General features: G+C 38.3%; 1 protein-coding gene and 1 non-coding gene across 3 annotated transcripts in view; one reads left to right on the plus strand and one right to left on the minus strand.

Moving 5' to 3' along the window:
• SESN1 (sestrin 1) overlaps positions 1-21091 on the minus strand; it is a 595113-nt gene that overhangs the window by 94771 nt on the left and 479251 nt on the right. The window lies entirely within an intron of this gene.
• LOC126007388 (U6 spliceosomal RNA) lies at positions 18328-18434 on the plus strand. Its single transcript, XR_007494964.1, has one exon. It is a non-coding gene; the product is annotated as a U6 spliceosomal RNA (small nuclear RNA).

A 21091-nucleotide genomic window follows, 5' to 3' on the forward strand; every position in this document is an offset into this window, starting at 1 on the left:
CCAGCCTGATGAACCATTTTCTGGGTCCAGAAACTATATTACTTTCAGTAGATTTGATACTTGGATAAAAAAAAAAACCATTTAAACAAGTATCAAAACCAGTTGATACTTGGATAATAAGCCATTTGTTAACAAGTAGATCAACTGCTATATTCATTTATGAAGTGCTTTGAATCCCCTAAGTTCAGGAAGTTTTGAATTCATATTACTTGTACATGTTTATACCAATAATAAATTTCATATAGAAAGTGTTTTCTCTTACCCCCCTCAAAAGTGCTTTCTTTTTTATCTTGTGAAGTGTGACATCTGTACTTCCAATGTACTTTATTTTTAGGAAAACTGTTTATATATTTTTCTTCCTAATCTTTATTATAAGAACTTATTTACCAAATTGTCCATAATAGTGTCATTTCAGACATTAAAAGGTCAAACACCAATCCCATTATCAGTGTGACCATTCCTTTACAGTATCAACCCCCATCATAGCCTGTCTCCACGCAGGCACAAATTTACTTCATATTGTTTGTTATAATACAAAGGCAACTAGAATGATCAAATCTTAGATCAACAAAGGTCAATTTGATTTCTTTGTTTGTTTGTTTGTTTGTTTTTGTATTGGGACCAGATCAGGTGGTGCTCGGGGCTTACTCCTGTACCCCGTCAGGCAAAGTGAGGAGCAAAGGCAGCCAGGGGTTCAATCCTAGGAACTCTGGCAAAAATGATTGCACAGCTCTGGGAAGTTGTCAATGGCCAAGCCCAGGCCTGCTCTCGATTCAGGCCCTTTGGCATCTGGGGCTCTGGACCCCTTGCCTGCCAGGGCTTGGCCTCCCTGGTCCCTGGAAAGAAGTGCCGAGTCCCAGTCTTGTTCTCAGCATAAGGAGCACTAGATCTTTCTTCAACTCCATGCTGTGGAAGCTCTCCAGAGCTGTGGCACAGAGCTGGGAAGATGTCCATTACCTAGGCCCAGGCCTGCTCTGGGTTCAGGCCTTCTGGCATCTTGGGCTCAGGATCCCATGCCTGCCAGTGATTCGCCTCCCTGGAGGCTATGTGGAGCCCTATGACCTCAGCTGCAGTCCTCCCCAGGGGGGGGGGGCAGAGAAAGAGGGGGAGAGAGAGAGAGAGAGAGAGAGAGAGAGAGAGAGAGAGAGAGAGAGAGAGAGAGAGAGAGAGAGAGAGAGAGAGAGAGAGAGAGAGAGAGAGAGAAAGCTTCTGAGAGCAGGGAAGGAGATCAACAAAGGTCAATTTGAAATGATTGTTACGTCTCTCCATGTTATTACTAAAGTCTAAGGATTTACATAGCTCTGGTTTCATGCTAGCTGAGCCTTCTATGCTACTGGTTAGGCTTACTGAAGTGAGTAGATTACTATGTAACTTTCTCATCAGATTTCCTGTGATACTACGTGGCTGACACTACTATAAGATATTGAGATGTGGGGCCGGAGAGTAGCATGGAGGTAAGGCATTTGCCTTTCATGCAGAAGAACGGTGGTTTGAATCCCGGCATCCTATATGGTCCCCCGTGCCTGCCAGGGCGATTTTCTGAGCATAGAGCCAGGAGTCAACCCTGAGCACTGTGGGGTATGACCCAAAAACCAAAAACCAAAAAAACAAAACAAAACAAAACGACATTGAGATGTAATGTAGCCACACAATCAAGGATTTGTAGAGATAAAACAAATTAGTTTGCTTATTAGTTTGATATAGTTAAGTAATAATGCCCTTTCTCTGAAGGGTGTTGACTGTGGCATTGAACTGTTGGAGTGCATGCAGAAAGATAAATTTCTCCCCACTCCTTTTTAAGAATGCCACAAAGGTATCAGCCCAGATTAGACTTCCTGTAAAGTATATCATGCTTGTGGAACATGATGGCAGAGCTGGGCCATTTTTCTGCAGGGAAGATGGAGGTGGTGGGAAGAGGCTGCCTGGATTTCCAGTAGAGGGGTGGGTGCAGGAGTACTCTACTCACCCCATTTCAGAAGGCAATGATCAGATATTTCATTCCTGTTAGTCCGATCGCACCTTAGAGAATTTAGCTGCTCATATTATATGACTTCAGTTGACTAGATGGACCCTTTCTGTTAGAGGGTGTTGAGGGTGGCATTACACCACTGTAGTTTATGAAGAAAGGGAAATATGCCCCCTACTTTCTGAGAATGCCACAGAGTTGTCAGCCCAAATCAGACTACCTGAAAAATATCAGCAACCATTAATTTCTTTTCTATCCATTTATATTTTTGTTTTTAAATTTAAACACAATGATTACAAGGGTGTTCATAATACAGTTGATTTTTTATAGATAGAGTTGTTCATGATTGAATTACAGTCACATAATATACAACCTTCACCATACAATATATTTTATAAAGCAACTGAATGCTATAGTCAGTTGTCTGATTTGTTTCCTGAAATCATTGTTATAAAAATTTTCCATAAATTTTACAATGCTTTCACTCACCTTACAGATTTTTATACATATAAATTTAAAATGTTATCAATTACAAGTTCCCTATTAATATAAAATGTAACCCATTTCAAGTTCTGCCATTGTAAACTCTCTACTGTAAATAACCAGTGGGTCTGAGATGAAATCAAAGAGGAAATCAAAATTTCCTGGAAAGAAATGACAATGAAGACACAAACTATCAGAATCTATGGGACACATCAAAAGCGATACTGAGAGGAAAATTTATAGCTTTGCAAGCACACATCAGGAAGAAAGAAGGGGCATACCTCAATAGCCTAATGACGCAGCTTATAAAATTAGAAAATGATCAACAAAAGGAACAAAAAGTAGGGAGACAGAAGGAAATAACAAAGCTTAGAGCAGAAATCAATGAAGTGGAAACCCAAAAAAATAATCTGAAAGATCAAAAAAAGCAGAAGTTGGTTATTTGAAAAAATAAACAAGATTGATAGACCATTGGCAAAACTCACAAAGAGAGAAACTTGATAACCTGTATTAGAAATGAAAAGGGAGATCACTACAGATATTGCAGAAATTCAAAGGGTAATCAAAGACTATTTTAAGAAACTCTATGCCACTAAGCATGAGACCTGGAAGAAATGGATAAATTCTTGGACTCTTATAACATTCCATGGTTTAATAGGAGGAAGTAGCACATCTAAAGACCCCCATTACTATTGAGAAAATTAAAATGGTAATCAAATGTCTGCCCAAAAACAAACGCCCAGGCCCGGATGGATTCACTAATAAATTCTTTCAAACCTTTCAAGAGGAACTACTACCAATCAAAGCCAGGCTCTTTCATGAAATTGAAAAAACTTCCAAATAGCTTTTATGAAGCCATCATCACCTTGATACCAAAACCAGACAGAGATGCTGCCAGAAAAGAAAATTACAGACCAATATCCCTGATGAACACAGATGCAAAGATCCTCAACAAAATCCTGGTAAATAGAATCAAATGCCTCATCAAGAAGATCATTCACTATGATCAAGTAGGTTTCATTCCAGGAATGCAAGAACAGTTTAACATCTGTAAATCTACCAACATAATAAACAACATCAGCAACAAGAAAAATATAAATCACATGATCATATCTATAGACGCAGAGAAAGCATTTGATAAGGTCCAACACCCATTCTTGATCAAAACTGTCAGCAAGATGGGAATGAAAGAAACCTTTCTCAAAATAGTTAAGGCCATCAACCACAAGCCAATGGCAAATATTATCCTCAATGGAGAAAAACTAAAAAGCCTTCCCTCTAAATTCTGGCACAAGACAAGGCTGTCCTCTCTCACTACTCCTATTCAACATAGTACTGGAAGTCCTTGATATATCGATTAGGCAAGAAAAAAATATCAAGGGAATCCAGATAGGAGAGGAAGAAGTCAAGCTCTCACTGTTTGCAGATGACATGATACTCTACTTAGAAAACTCTAAAGACTCTACCAAAAGCTTCTAGAAACAATAGATTCATATAGCAATGTGGCAGACTACAAAATTAACACACAAAAATAGTGGCCTTTTTATACACCAATAATGATAGGGAAGAAATGGACATTAAGAAAACAACCTCAATCACATTAGTGTCACATAAACTCCAATATCTTGGAGTCAACTTGACCAAAGACATAAAGGACCTATACAAAGAAAACTATAATACCCTGCTCCAAGAAATAAGAGAGGACATATGGAAATGGAATCACATACCCTGCTCATGGATTGGCAGTATTAACATCATTAAAATGGCAATACTCCCCAAAGCATTGTACAGATTTAATGTGATACATTTAAAGATACCCATGACATTCTTCTAAGAAGTGGATCAAACACTTCTGAAATCATTTGGAACAAGAAATATCCTCGAATAGCTAAAGCACTCCTTGGGAAAAGGAATATGGGAGGCATTACTTTCCCGAACTTTAAACTGTATTACAAAGCAATAGTTATTAAAACAGCATGGTATTGGAATAAAGACAGACTCTCAGATCAGTGGAATAGGCTTGAATACTCAGAGAATGTTCCCCGGACATACAATCACCTAATTTTTGATAAAGGAGCAAGAAATCCCAAATGGAGCAAAGAAAGCCTCTTCAACAAGTGGTGTTGGCACAATTGGCTAGCCACTTGCACAAAAGTTAAATCAGACCCCTAGCTAACATCATGACAAAGGTAAAATCCAAATGGATTAAATACCTTGATATCAGACCTGAAACCATAAGGTATATAAAACAACACGTAGGTAAAACACTCCTTGACATAGAGACTAAAGCATCTTCAAGAAGGAAACTGCACTCTCCAAACAGGTGGGAGCAGAGATAAATAGATGGGAATATATTAAGCTGAGAAGCTTCTGCACCTCAAAGGAAATAGTGCCCAGGATACAAGATTCACCCACTGAGTGGGAGAAACTATTCACACAATTCCCATCAGATAAGGGGCTAATATCCAAAATATACAAGGCACTAATGGAATTTTACAAGAAAAAAATCTAATCCCATCAAAAAATGGGGAGAAGAAATGAACACTTTTTCAAAGAAGAAATACAAATGGCCAAAGCACATAAAAAATGCTCCACATCACTAATCATCAGGGCGATGCAAATCAAAACAACTATGAGGTACCATCTCATGCCACAGAGAATGGCGCACATCACAAAGAATCAGAACAAACAGTTCTGGTGGGGATGTGGAGAGAAAGGAACTCTTTTTCACTGCTGGTAGGAATGCCGTCTAGTCCAACCTTTATGGAAAGCAATATGAAGATTCCTCCAAAAACTGGAAATTGAGCTCCCATAGGATCCAGCTATAGCACTCCTAGGGATATACCCTAGGAACACAAAAATACAATACAAAAATCCCATCCTCACACCTATATTCATTGCAGCACTATTTACAATAGCCAGACTCTGGAAACAACCAAGATGTCCTTTAACAGATGAATGGCTAAAGAATCTGTGGTACATATACACAATGGAATATTATGCAGCTGTCAGGAGAGATGAAGTCATGAAATTTTCCTATACATGGATGTACATGGAATCTATTATGCTGAGTTAAATAAGTCAGAGGGAGAGAGATAGATGCAAAATAGTCTCACTCATCTATGGGTTTTAAGGAAACTAAAAGACATTTTTGCAATAATTCTCAGAGACAAAAGTGAGGAGGGCTGGAAGGTCCAGCTCACGACATGAAGCTCACTCACCACAGAGTGATGAGTGAAGTTGGAGAAATAACTTCATTGAGAACTATCGTAACAAATTGAATAATGAGGGAAGTAGAAAGCCTGCCTAGAGTACAAGCGGGGGTGGGGTGGGGAGGAGGGAGATTCGGGACATTGGTGATGGGAATGTTGCACTGGTAAAGGGCGGTGTTCTTTACATGACTGAAACTACAAGCATATTTGTAATCAAGGTGTTTAAATAAAGATATTAATAAAAATGAAATAAAGAAATGTTGTAGGAAATCAAGATATTTTGTATGAAAAATAAAAGCACTGGTATATATTCTAATTCAATTTTAGAATTTTTACTATCAGAATATTTTGTGCAAAGAAATGGGAAAGAATCCAGAGAAAGTAAACTAAAATTTCCTTATAAGAAACTGCATGATGATTTATAATTAAGTTAAAGTCTGATAATTTTGGTAGGTAGCCATCATTGAGAGTTTTATTTATGTACTAACTAGAGGAATCAGTGCCTTAAAATATTTCCAGATTTCTTCTTGCCCAAGATTTTCATTGTTTAAATCTCTTCCTAGAGGGACTGGAGAGAAAGTACAGCTGACAGCTGTACTTCTACATGGCTGACTTTGGCTCAATGCCTGGCACCCAATATAGTCCCCCACGCACTGCCAGTTGTGATTCTTGAGCTCAGAGCCAGAAGTAACCTCTGAGCACTGCCTGGTACGGCTCAAAACCCAAAACTCAACATCAAAAACTGAAAAACAAATCTCTAGAAAGCTAATTGTTAACTTTAAAAATAGACATATAGAAAAATTAATAGCGGCAGACAACCATTAGGCCAGTGCAAACTCTATCCCCTTGAGTATGGTGTGATAATAAGCTTTTGTTGTCTTGTCTTTGTTTTGGGGGCACACTCATACAGGTGGAGTTCAGGGGTTACTCCTGGCACCAAGTTTAGGAATCATTTAGGAATCCTGGCAGGCTCAGGAGTCTATAAGGGATGCTGGAGATCGAACCCAGGTAGGCCACTTGCAAGGCAAATGCCTTCCAAACTGTGCCATTGCTCAAGCCCCAAACTTTAGATGTTTTAAGTAACCATTCTTAAGGTAATTTGTTTGGAGTAACAGAGATGCAGCAATAGTAATGTCTAAAAATTTGCTAGCCACTGGACTAGGACAACAACCACATTCTAATGACAACAGAGGAGCATGATTCACAAAGTTGAACATCAATATCAACTACCTAGATTAGGATTTCAGGATGAATGGAGCAGCCTGTGGTGCTTAAAGTTCTTTCTTGGTTCTGTGTCCAGTAACACTCCTGCTGGTGCTCGAGGACCACCCGAGTGATGTATCTACTATGTGTAAGCAAGCACTTTATCCTCAATACTGTCCCTCTGGCCCCTGGACTAGGGTTTCTTTTCTTTTTTTTTTTTACCCCTCCCTGCTGGACTAGGGTTTCTTATTGAAGATAACTTCTACCTGTTTAAGATCCCCCGTAGTTTTCTACTATTTGCAGAAAAACATTCCAAACCGACACACCTCACAGCTCCCCAACCCAATTACAACTCCTAAGAAAGTTTCCTTTAACTCAAAGATCTGTTTCTGAGAGAAGTTCATACCTCTCTTATCTTCTGGAACCCAGCTGTTCTCTTTTCTGATCCAGGAAAAAATATAACATCAACACACAGGTTGTCCTACAAGTACTCCAGTTATTTATTGTTCTCCCCTTCATTCAGCAAGCAATTACAAATTCTTTGAGCAGAATGCATCTTAAAGTGTCTTCTGTTGATGTATCCTTTAAAAATTTTATTCATCTCTCTCTATCCCCAAACACAGGGAGTTCAAGAATGGATTCTAAACTGTAAGATTATATAATCCAGAAGAAAATGTGCTTCTCTTTATATGAAGCTATAATATGAAGATGGAGTCCAGAAAAATATTTTAGTGATGAACAGGAACAGGTTGTCCAATTCAGTTCCTGAGAAAATACTGAAAAATGGAAAGCTTTAGGTCAAGAAACAAAAAATACAAACAAAAACAAAACTCTTCTCAGAGTCTCACATTATCCACCCCCACTGAAAATCTCTCTCCAGATGCTAAAAAATGCCCAAGCACAGAATAGAAGGAAAATTTCATTTGGCACAGAAGTCAAAGTAATCTAGATCCAATGACCTTGCTTTGTTTTTGCATTTCAAGGGTACAATCATTTAGAGATAGAGGCAACACACCCCAAGATGAGGAAGAAAAATTACAGGAAATCCTGACCCATACTTGTCCAAAATCATCAAACAACCTAGTCAACTGGTATTCACTTGTATGATAACTTTTAAGTTTTCAGTAATTCTTGGCAAATAGCAGAATAAAAAATAACTTCAGCAACTGTGAACTCTAAAAGGCTTTAGTCTTCTCTTACATCTCCTGCCCTTAAAAAAAAGTGAGAGGAAAGAAACTAAGAAAGAAAATTTAGTCAAAAACAAACTATCTGCTCTAAGAGATAACATGATTCAAGATACCAAGCATATCACATCTGAGGAAACACCTCAGACTGAATAGTCTTCCAAGATTGATGTAATATATAGGTTATATATACATTCATACATTAGAAACATGCATATAATATATAGCAATATTAACATTTCATCAATCCAAGAAAGCTATTTATTAAAATTTGATTAAAAAAAACTTCCTCTCCAAGCACATCTCCAAGCGCTCAGGCTAGGACCCCACAGTGATAGGTTGCTGAGGTTAAGCCACCATCCCTGCCAGGCTGAGCCACAGTGCACCGCCACCCCTATCCCCCACCAGGTTTGGAAGAGGCTCAGACTCAGGAAACTGGAAACCAGGCCTGGGAGGGCCCTGAGCCCATCTGATTGGGAGGCATGTCTGGACCAATGCCCTTGTGTCCTGCAGGGATGGCTCTGAATCTCTCAAGTCTTTTTCTACCTGGGCAACCCCCATGTCAGACTATGACGACCTGGCCAGAAAACTCCCCTGCAGGCTGTCCAGGCCTGAACCCCAACCTGGCATCTATGGAGCGAAATAAAGAGGGTATTTCCCTGAAAACAAAACAAAATGAAACAAAAAACTTCATTTTAACATTAACATGTCAAAAGATCCAGGATCCTGGACACTAGCTGGAATGTATGACTTGTTTCTAATAGCATATTTTTGCTGTTGAGCTATAGAAGTAATTTAAAATTAAACTCAGTTCTCTTCTTTGCTTCTCTTGCTAAGCCTCCCAATAACTGACAGTACAATTCAAAATTCTTCTTATTCCTGAGACCTCTCTTCAGAGTATTTCTTCCATTCATAGGAAGACAAGCTTCAGCTGTAACAATGAAAGTGAACTCCCCCACAGGCAAGACAATATAAGTAAACTCAGAGACTTCCCCTTTGCCACACAAGGTACTCTTGACCTACTTGGGTTTTCTACAAATTTTAGGATTTCAGCTTAAAAGCACAAATGCTAGAACTCTGAGAGGCACAATAATAATAGCCCTACATATATAGACATTTAATATTAAGGATTAAAATCATCTTAACTGTAGAAAGAAAGAAAAAACACAGTAACAAAGGATAAGTTATTGATATGGTTTTGTTTTTCCTGGAATAGATTCCAAGATTGGGGGAGGGGTGTTAGGTGGAAGGTGCATAAGGTATAGTCCTGGCTCTGTGCCCAGGAGTGACCCTTGTGGTACGCAGGGGACCAGATGTGGTACCAGGGATTCGAATGGGGCCAGTAGGATACAAAACATCCTGTACTATCTCTCCACTCCCTAGATTATAAGATTATTAAAAGGAGACTTTTAAGAAATTTATCATAAGAAAATTATAATCATTTCTTAATAACTTTTAGCAGAAATGAATGAATTTCTAATCCATAGATTTTTTTTCTCCCCACCTTTTTATGAAAGAATCTCTTTATGTAACTTTTCCATTTTTAATTAGAGTGAAAGAGATCTGGCTGGCCTGTCTGGACTGACGTGACCAAACCTACTTTCCTATGGGAAAGAAGGATTCTGCCTTTTCTATGGATTAGTTTTACAGTGTGGAGTTTATAAAGCTGCTAGAAAATTGTCATGTGAAAATAAATAGGAATGTCAGTGAACTAATCTCTTTTAGAAGGAAAATCCCTCAAAGGTAAAGACAATTCCCTCTCTCATTTACTTTTTTAGGTCACAAAAAGTAGGCCGTTAATGACTATAATTAGTAGAGCATCTATATAATATTCTGTTTGACTTTAACTACATAAAACAATTTAATCTCATTTATGATTAAATGAAAAAGACATTGACTATGTCATGAAATCACTAGCAAGCAGCAGAAACGTTACTTAAAGAAAGCAATTTTCGGGCCCGGAGAGATAGCACAGCGGTGTTTGCCTTGCAAGCAGCCAATCCAGGACCAAAGGTGGTTGGTTCGAATCCCGGTGTCCCATATGGTCCCCCGTGCCTGCCAGGAGCTATTTCTGAGCAGACAGCCAGGAGTAACCCCTGAGCACCGCCAGGTGTGGCCCAAAAACCAAAAAGAAAGCAATTTTCCCCCAAGAGAATCAAAAATAATCCCATTCTCTACTTTCCCTCTTTGTTAAATTGATGCCAGACACCTTTCAATATCTCAAAGGGACAGTATACATTACTCTCTATCCTCAATATCTGAAGACACAAACTTTGAATTAAATAAATTAAAAATTATTTTTAAATAATTAACTAAAATTGGGGCTGGAGCACAGCAGTAGAGCATTTGTCTTGTGCTGACCCAGGACAGACCTGGGTTCAATCCCATGTCCCATATGGCCCCCTAAACCAGGAGCGATTTCTGAGCGCATAGCAGGAGTCACCCCTGAGTGTCATCGGGTGTGGCTCACCCAAAAAGGAAAAAAGAAAAAGAGAAAAAATATGAACTAAAATAAGTTTTAAAGAGCTTTGATTTCACTTGTAATTAAATTATTACTATAAAATTTAACATTTTCATTAAATGCGTTCAACTGTTAGAAATACTACATTATTCACAACTTAGATATGCATCTGATTTGACTAAATGCATAATCCCTAATTAAAGCAGCAATATATCTCTCCTAATATTTTCTTTAGGAGAATAGAATAATAAGCCAACTCATATAAATACGTCTAATTCTACAGATTCAACACAATAATAAAAAAATACTATGTAGTTGAAAAAAATAAACCCATAGTCTTGGGGACTGGAACAATAGTACAGGGGGTAGAGTGTTTGCCTTGCATGAGGCCAACCTGGGTTCAATCTCTGGCATTCCAGGTAGCCTTGCAAGCCATTCCATATGGTCCCCCAAGCCCATCAGGACTGATTTCTGAGAGCAGAGGTGCAGAGCCAGGAGTAATCCCTGAGTGCTACCGGGTTTGGTTCAAAACCCAAAGATATTATATATATATAACATATATAATATGTATACACATACATTAGTATACATATATAAATATACACATATTTAATAATTGTTTAAAAACTTTCAACCTGGGGCCAGAGAGTTAGCACAGTGGTAGAGCATTTGTCTTGTACTCTTGTATTAGATGTCTTGTACAGGACGAACCTGGGTTCTATTACTGGCATCCTATATGGTCCCCTGAGCCTTCCAAGAGCAATTTCTGAGCAAAGAGCTAGGAGCAATCCCTGAGTGCTGCCGGGTGTGGCCCAAAAGCCAAAATAAATAAATAAATAAATAAATAAATAAATAAATAAATAAATAAATAAAAAGTCTCAACCAGTACATACTTTTCCCATGTAGATAAGTAGGTACTGGAACACTTATTTTGTTCATAAATAGCAAGCATAAAGATGAACTTTGTGGGGCCAGAGCAATAGCACAGCGGGTAGGGAGCTTTCCTTGCACGCTACCCACCCGGGTTCAGGTTCAAATCCCGGCATTCCATATTGTCCCCTGAGCCCTAACCCAAGTGCAACTGGATTTGCCCCCCCCCCAAAAAAAAAAACAACAAAAAAGACAAAATTTATTTTCATTATAAATGTAAAATATCATTTATTTAATAATTAAATATATTTAGAATTAATTTCACCTAAATATTTTGGGTTATACAGTAAACTTGTTCTTCATCTTTCTCTTTTCAATTAAAGTAACAAAAAATAGTAAGAATATTACAAATAACCAATGGTAACAAACCCTGAGAGTCAGCACACACAACACAACAAGGTGTGCAAATGGGGTAAAGGATTTTCGGGCATTGGTGGGAGAAACTGATATCTGGAGGTGTGTGTGATGTTGGAACAGTGTATGCCTAAAATTCTATACTTAAAAGTATTCTACATTACCCTAACAGTACCTAAATAAAACTCGAAAGAAAAAAATTAATCTAACAGATATTTATTTAGCATCTAATATATGTTTTCTGAGTGACAGATAAATAAATGGTGGAATCAACCTGGCTAGTTCCCACTGAAACTTCAATGCAGTACAAAAAAATTCTATTGATGAAAGAACTATGTAAATATGATAAAAAATGGGGCTCTTAAGATAGCTGAGAATGGATTCAACAAGGAAAGTCAGAGGCTTCCTTTAGTAAATCATAACAGAAAAATACTTAAAAGATGTGTAGGAGGAACTTACTAGGTAAAAGAGAGAGGAAGCCCTGGGCAGCAATAGGGAATATATGTATAAGGAAGAACTTTCTGGCAAGAACTGCACTCAGAAACACAGTGCATTTAAAAATGGAATTATAAGGGCCAGAGCCATAGTATAATGTGGCCAACCCCATTCAATACCAGAAATGCTATATGGTCCCCTGAGCCGCCCAGAAATGATCCCTGAGTGCAGTTAGGAGTAACCTCTGAGCACCATCTGGTGTGGCTCAAAACACACACACACACACACACACACACACACACACACACACACACACACACACACACACACACACACACACACACACACACACACCCAACAACAAACCAACAAACCAACCCCCTGCCCCCAATCCAAAACTATAAAACAAATTGAGTCTGGGCCATCAGGAATAAGAGAGTAGATACATAGTGCATAGGTAGATAGCTCAATCACGTAGGGCTTTATAGGAAGCCTGTCTAATATCTTGCCTTACTCCAGTCAACTGGTATAATCTTTTTCCTCACAACATCCCAGCTTGGATAAAAATTACATGAGGCCATGTAAAAAAGTTTATTCTTAGCTAAAATATAATGGAAAGTGTGTGTGTGTGTGTGTGTGTGTGTGTTTAGAGTATGAGAGTGTGTGGGAAGGGTGGAAAATGGAAGAAAATACAGAAAAAAGGGCAAGATTAGGAGTTAAGTTCTTAGACAAGATTAGGAGTTAAGCCAGCAGAAAGTGGTAAACCCCCAATTCCTGTCTCACTTGGCTTTGAATAGGGACTTTGGGGTCCCATAAGTACTGCATGGGAGAAATTCACCACCTAGCACCATTCAAACAAGACAGGTAAGGTAATTGGGGTAGCTATTTATTTTAATATTAGTCACGACCATTTATCCTACTAATGAGCCAATCTTCTAATATACCAAATTTAAAGTATTACACTCCTTTCCATCTATCTCTCTCTCTCCTTTCACCCTCAAATTGCAAAGCTCATTAACTCTTTTAAAATTCTTTTCCAGGGCGGCCGATGAGGTGGCGCTAGAGGTAAGCCTTGCAAGCGCTAGCCAAGGAAGGACCGTGGTTCGATCCCCCGGCGTCCCATATAGTCCCCCCAAGCCAGGGGCAATTTCTGAGCTTAGCCAGGAGTAACCACTGAGCATCAAACGGGTGTGGCCCCAAAACAAAACAAATTCTTTTCCAGGTAATTATGTCCACAAACACAGTTACAACGTTCCAATCAGGCCAGCTCCATATAATCACTATTTTCTTGAACGAAATGTAAACCAAGCTATGAAAGATCATGGGTACACTGACCACTCAGCAAAAAGCTGAGCATCTTAGGAAAAGAGGAAAGGAAAGCTCCCACTCCGCCAAAGCCACACATGTTGCTCTATCACACAATCATCACTACCTGGTGGCCCTGCCTCATCACTGAACCTCTATGATTCCCTTTGGGGACTCTGATGGGACCAAACTTCAATCTTCAGCTACACCATTTTGGGGGCTAATATGAAGGTTTTTTGAAGTGACTACAGACATCCTTCCCCCATATTTTCCTTCTTCCAGTAGACCTGGAATTTGTTAGCTGAGTACACACCCCTAAAAGTAGCAGTAATAGAGCTTTGAATTTCTGAACAACTTATGTTTGATGCTGTCATTCCTATAGCAACACATCAATTTAACAGAATGGACAGCTAACAACAAGAGATTACTAAACTTTCTGCCACTGTATTAATGATTTTGTTGGAAATCCAATAATTTTCACAAATGTGCTTGCTACTGTACATTTTCTTTTCTTTTTTGTTTTTGTTTTTAGATCATACCTATCAATGCTCAGGTGTTACTCCTGGCTCTGTGCTCAGAAATCACTCCTAGCAGGTTCGGGGACCATATGGGATGTCAGGAGTTGAATCACCATCTGTCTTGGGTTGACTGTGTGCAAGGCAAATGACCTACTGCTGTTCTATCTCTTCCGTTACTCTTTTTTCTTTCTTGTTTTTAATTTCTTTTCTTCCATTTTATTAATTTTTCTTTCTATTTTTAAAACTAACTTTGTTTTTGGGATCTCTCCTTCTTGGGAGCCGGGAGTCTCGTAGGAGGGGGTTTGGCAGGCTCCCGCCATGCCGGAGGCCTTCCTAATCATGCCTAGTGGGGGTGCGGGACTTGGGTAACCCCAGCACCCCTCTACCACCTTGCTCCAGATCTCTAGGGCTTCCCCGGGCCACATGCCTGGGCAAGCCGGTGAGTTGGGCCCCTTGGTGGAGCTCGAAGGTACCCTAGGCTTTCCCCCAGTATCCATTCAGCTCCTTAGGGAGGGTCTGGGTGGGGCCCTGAACTTCTGGCCTCCCAGCTTCTTGAAGTCACTGGTAATCTCTGTTCAGTCTATATTTTCAAGAAACATTAATAGTACTCACTCTCATTGAATTATGTTTTTATATATGCAGAATGTCCATTTTGTACTCTGCCCTTTTGCATACCCCTTCATAAGATCATATTTCTCTTTAACTTCCTTAACTCCTATCATCATTACTCCTCATTTACCCTTTCTAACTTAAGTACTGTAGAGTCCTAAGTCACAGATCAAAGTGGTGCCCTGGAGTTAACACCCACCCAACTATTTTAAAAGGCATAAAAAGGACACTTATGTCTCTTCAACATTTTATGGGTGTTTTCTTTGATGGCTATAACTTTTGCTGAATATTTTCTTATACAGTGATGATTGCCCCCATCCCATGTTTTTTATCTTCTCTTTGTGAACTGCTCAATATGAAATTTGGTGTGAAAGAATCCTTCAGTTTAATGCTTATGTTTGAACCAAGTCATGGGTATTGTTGGAAATGTTCTTATGCCCCCATATATCTGATAGCACCACGTGGCTTTATTTCTTGTTTGCTTAGGCACACTAAAATGGGAAAATACTATACATACCAATAAGTTCTTATCTAATAGAGATGGGAACACACAAATCTTGTAGTGCAATGAGACCTTACACCCTGAACATTGACATAAAGACCTGGTACAGGCCTCAGAAGAATGGGCATTCTCCATTCACCCCTGATCTAGAGAAGACATCTACAAAACATCCAAGGTTGTATATAACATCACCTGGAGGCATTCCTCTACCAGGGAAGACCCTACAGCTGCTCTGACATCAATCTACTCAAAAAAGACTTCCCTTAACACTAAGAAGACTTAACAAAAACAATAACCTGCTTACTGGACAGGGCTTGCTGTATTGCCCCTTAATTGTGAGGTTTGTCTATAACATCACCTGGAAGCAATCCTCTACCACGGAAGACCCTACCACTGCTCAGACATTGTCCTGCTGAAAAGAGACTTCCCTTAACAATGAGAAGACTTACCAACGACCTGCTTACAGGACAGGGCTTCCTGCATTGCCCTTTCATGGTGAGGTGAAACGAGAAGACACTCCACATCATGACTTCAATTTAGGATATGCAGATTCCAGAATCTTTAATACAGAAACATGATACCAACAACAGAGTCTGTGTGAAAAGTGTGTTGGCACTACGGACAATGTCTTGGATCGGACGATAACTTGCCTGAAGCCTAGAGTTGGTCTTATGCCAGGAAACTTCAGGGGTAGGATCTCTTTGTATTTAGGCCAAGGTTATTCCTTTCCATGCCTCTCATATTTTGGTGGGCCTATGCAAACAACAATTGCCACTCTAACACCGTTTTTACTGTGCTCCTTTGACTCTAATCCTTAAAATGCACCCACTTAAAATTTGAGGTTAAATGCACCCACTTAAAATTTGAGGTTAACTTAAGCTAATATGCATGTACATGGAAATGTAAAAAGTACTATGCCTCTAATGTTTAAGGAGTTACATAAGTTTTATGGCTTTAGATTGCCTTGTGTGCTGTTAAGAAATATTATAATGTGCTACAATCTGGGGACTTGAGGGACAAAGTAATTGTACATGGATTCTGTTTTATTTATCTTAACGTTCTTTGGCTGAAAGTTCAAAGTTAAGATATCAGCAAGGGGACTTCTTCTGAGAATTATGTTATGGCTGATTGTCCTTCCACTGTAACTATACCTTGTCCTCTTTCTTTGCATCTTTTGTTCTCATAATTCAAAATAAAAAAATTAAAAAAAAAACTAACTTTGTTTTCACTTATTGGAAACAAATATATTATGATCAACTATATTAAATCTGTGATACATTTTCTTTAAATGAAATAAGGTAAAATGCTATACTTCTCAAAGCATTATATAGATTTAATACAATAATTATAAAAATGTCCATGAGAGATAGCATGGAGGCATGGCATTTGCCTTGCAAGCAGAAGGTCATTGGTTTGAATCCCGACATCCCATATGGCCCCCTGAGCCTGCCAGGATCAATTTCTGAGCGCAGAGCCAGGAGTAAATCCTGAGCACCACTGGGTGTGACCCAAAAACTGAACTGATTGGTGGTTAAAAACCATTGCTATAAACACTTGCATAAACAAAAGATATAAATGAACATTATTTTTAAAATTAAATGAAATAATATGACAAAAGCAGAGCAGCATAGCTGCTCCGCTTTGCTCCTTGGCTGCGCTTATCCCCTAATCAATGTATACCAGCACAACACATAGAAAAAACACACTGCAAAGGACACTATAGGAAAGTATTGCAGAACACCATCAGGTTTAGAGAATGAAAATGATGGACATGAAGACCCAACAAGTACCAGCCACCTACATAGCCTTATTGAGAAAGACTTTAGAGAGGAAATTTGAAGGATGTTCAAGGAACTCAAAAAATCCATAAAATGAACAAAACAAACCACAAATAAGAATCAAGGGGACATGGAAGTAGAAATAAGAAAACTTCAAACTGAAATATAAGAATAAAAAACTTGGTAGCTGAAATGAAAACCTCACTGGAAAGCATCACCAACAGATTAAAAACTGTTGAGGATAGAATCAGTGAGCTGGAACACGAGATGCTTAACAACTCCATACAACAGAAGAGGCTAGAAAAGAGCATTAAAATAAATAATCAGACGCTGGAAAACATCTTCAAAGAATGTGAACAGATAAAAATAGAGGTCTGTGATAAACTCAATAGAAACAATTTAAGAATCATTGGAGTTCCAGAGATCAAGAAAGAAAGTCTCCATAAAAAAAAAAAAATCAACAATCAAGGATAGTATTGCAGAAAAAATTCCAGAACTAAAGAGTGCATGCAACCAAAACATGCACAAAGAGTATTAGCTAAAAGAGATTAAAAAAAAATTCCAAGGCATATCCTAGAGACAATGACAAATCTCACAGATAGGGATGGTTTACAGCAAGATTTTTCAAAAGTAACTCTCAAGGTCCATAGGCAGTAGTGATATATATAGAGACAAAACTCAACAAAATGAATGCTTCACCAAGAAAACTTCACTCAGCCAGACTTACATTCAGGTTTGAAGGAAAGATACAAAGCTTCACAAATAGATAAGAGCCGAGGAACTTTACACACTTAAAACCGACCTTAAAAGAACTGAAATGTCTACTATTAAAGCAAGGCAGACCCAACAAACACACCAAATTATAACACAAAGATGACCTTAAACCCCATGACAATCATCTCTCTCAATGTCAATGAATTAAAACACTAGTTAAGAGACACAGAGTGACAAGATGGATGAAAATGTTTAGTCCAATGTTTTGCTACCTTCAAGAAACACATTTGAATAGTCAGAGCAAATATAAACTTAAAGTCAAAAGTTGCAGAACGATAATCCAAGAAAACAACACCCTTAAAAAGGCAAGAGTGGCCATACTTATATCAGATGACACAGACCTGAGACTTAAAAAGGCGATTAAAAAAAAAGCAAAACAAAAAGGCGATAAGGTACAGAGATGGACACTTCTTGATAAACAAGGAATATGTGCTTGAGGAAGAAATCAGACTCATAAACATATAAGCTCCTTATGAGGGACCAGCAAATTATTTAAAACAATTGCTGACAGATCTGAAGAAAGACATCGATAGCAACACAATAATACTGGGAACTTCAAAACTGCCTTGTCATGTTTTGATGAGGTCTACCAGGCTAAATCCCAACAAGAATAGTGCTCATTTTGGCAGCACATATACTAAACTTGAAATGATACAGAGAATATTAGTATGGCCTTTGCACAAGGATGACAAGCAAATTCGTGAAGTACTCCATATTTTAAAAAAACAGCAAGAATATACTAACTCCAAAGTAAGAAAGGGGAGAGAATGGTTTGTTGTAAGTATATATATGCATATTTGTATATACATATATACACACATATATATAGACATATGCATATATATGGCTCTCCATCCCACAAAACTGAATAAACATTTTTCTCCAATGTGCATGGGTCATTCTTCAATAAGGCAACATGCTGCTGGCGCCAAAGCAGACAGGGGTCAAGGAACAGTGGACAGATCCACCCCTACCTTCAGTCAGACTTTGGAGACCTCAGCTATCTGTGCTTCTCCCAGATGGACCAATAAGGCAACTGCTGGACCATAAAATTAATTCCATAAAATCAAGAGGATAGAAATTGTAATAACTACCAATCATCATGTGCTGAAATTATAGGTGAATCACAAATACAGAGAAAAAACTTTAACAACTGGAAATTAAATAGCTTAGTACTGAACAACCAGTGGGTCAGAAATTTACTGGTAATCAAAGAGGAAATAAACCAATTCCTTGAAACAAGCAAAAATGAAGACATAACATATCAGAATTTGTGGGACACAAAAAAAGTGGTATTAAGAAGAAAATTTATATAGCTTTACAAGCATTCATCATGAAGAAGGGACCTAGAAATAATTTAATGATACAGCTTAAAAAGTTGTAAAAAGGCCAGCAAAATGAATCAAAAATAAGCAGATGGAAGGAAATAATAAAGTTTAGAGCAGAAATTAATGACCAAGAAATAAAAAAAAAAAGAAAATCAATGAAAGCAAGAGTTGCTTCTTTGAAAAAATAAACAAGATCAACAAACCATTAGCAAAACTCGAAAAGAAAGGGAGAGAGAGAGAGACTTTTTTAACCAAATAGGAAAGAAAAGGCATTATAGACTCTACAGAAATTCAAGGGTAATCAAAGATTACTTTGAAAAAACTCTATGTCACAAAACATGAGAATCTGGAAGAAATGAATATTTTTTTTTTTTTTTAGTTTTTGGGGCACATCCAGTGACACTCAGGGTTTATTCCTGGCTATGTGCTCAAAAATTGCTCCTGGCTTGGGGGACCATGTGGGATGCTGGGATCGAACTGAGGTCCATTCTGGATCAGCTGCATGAAAGACAAATGCCCTACCGCTGCACTATCGCTTTGGCCCCAGAGAAATGGATAAATTCTTGGACTCTTATAATCTCCCAAGTTTAAACCAAGATGATCTGGCATATCTAAACAAACCTATCACTATTGAGAAAATCAAAATGGTAATCAAAAGTCTTCTCCAAAACAAAAGCCCAGGCTCAGATGGATTTATTAGTGAATTCTGTCAAGCCTTTCAAGAGGACCTACTGCCAATCCTTTTCAGGATCTTCTAGGAAATTACAGAAATAGAAACACTCCCAAATAGTTTTTATGAAGCTAACATCACTCTGATACTGAAACTAGATAGAGGTGTCATAAAAAAAGAGAGCTACAGATCAATATCCTTGAAGAACAAACATGCAAAATTCCTCAACAAAACCCTAATAAACAAGATCCAATGTCTCATCAAGAAAGTCATACACTGGGGCCGGAGAGATAGCATGGAGGTAAGGCGTTTGCCTTTCATGCAGGAGGTCATCGGTTCGAATCCCGGCGCCCCATATGGTCCCCCGTGCCTGCCAGGAGCAATTTCTGAGCCTGGAGCCAGGAATAACCCCTGAGCACTGCCGGGTGTGACCCAAAAACCACACACACAAAAAAAAAAAAAAAAAGAAAGAAAGTCATACACCATAACCAAGTAGGATTTATCTCAGAGATACAAGTATAGTTTAACATATGCAAGTCAATCAATGTAATGCATATATCAACAAAAGGAAAAATAAAAACCATATGATCATATCAATAGATGCAGAGAAAGCATTTGATAAGGTCCAACACTCATTCATGGTATAAACTCTCAACAAGATGGAAATGGAAGGAACTTTTCTCAATATAGTCAAGGCCATGTACCTCAAGCACCTGGCAAATATACTTAATAGGGAAAAATTAAAAGGCTTCCCTCTAAAATCTGATACAAGGCTGTCCTCCCTTGCTACTCCTATTCAACATAGTACTAGAAGTACTTGCCATAGCAATTAGGTAAGAAAAAGATAACAGAGGAACCCATATATGAAAGGAAGAAGTCAAGCTCTTACTGTTTGCAAATGATTTTCTCTATCCATTTTTTTATTTTTTTATTTTTTTCTTTCTTGACTTTTTTGTTTTAATGTTGATATTGAAGTTGATGTCCCCAATCTTATTTTATGTTATTTTATCTTTTTCTTTCTTTTTGTGCTCTGGCATAATTTTATTTCAGAACTGAGACTATTAAGTGGTGCTTGCCTTTAGTGCTGTAGTGCTCACTGGATATTTTATTCGATGTTTCTTTTTGTATTGTTGTGGTATTTCAATTTCTTTTTTCCAGTTCTCTCTCAAACTGAGATTGAGAGCCTCTAGAAGGACTACACTCATTTTCAGCTTATTTGATTTTTACCCCACTTTATTGCTTTTTCTTTCTTCAAACAAAACCACATAACTTGAACTATCTAGTTCCACCTCTCAAACCAGAGGGGGAAATAAGGGAGAGTACGAGGACCAACCAGATATATGATCACTAAGTAGTAAGCTAGACACAGAGGGGACCAC

This window comes from Suncus etruscus, chromosome 4 (genome assembly GCF_024139225.1).
Source record: "Suncus etruscus isolate mSunEtr1 chromosome 4, mSunEtr1.pri.cur, whole genome shotgun sequence".
Lineage (NCBI taxonomy): Eukaryota > Metazoa > Chordata > Mammalia > Eulipotyphla > Soricidae > Suncus > Suncus etruscus.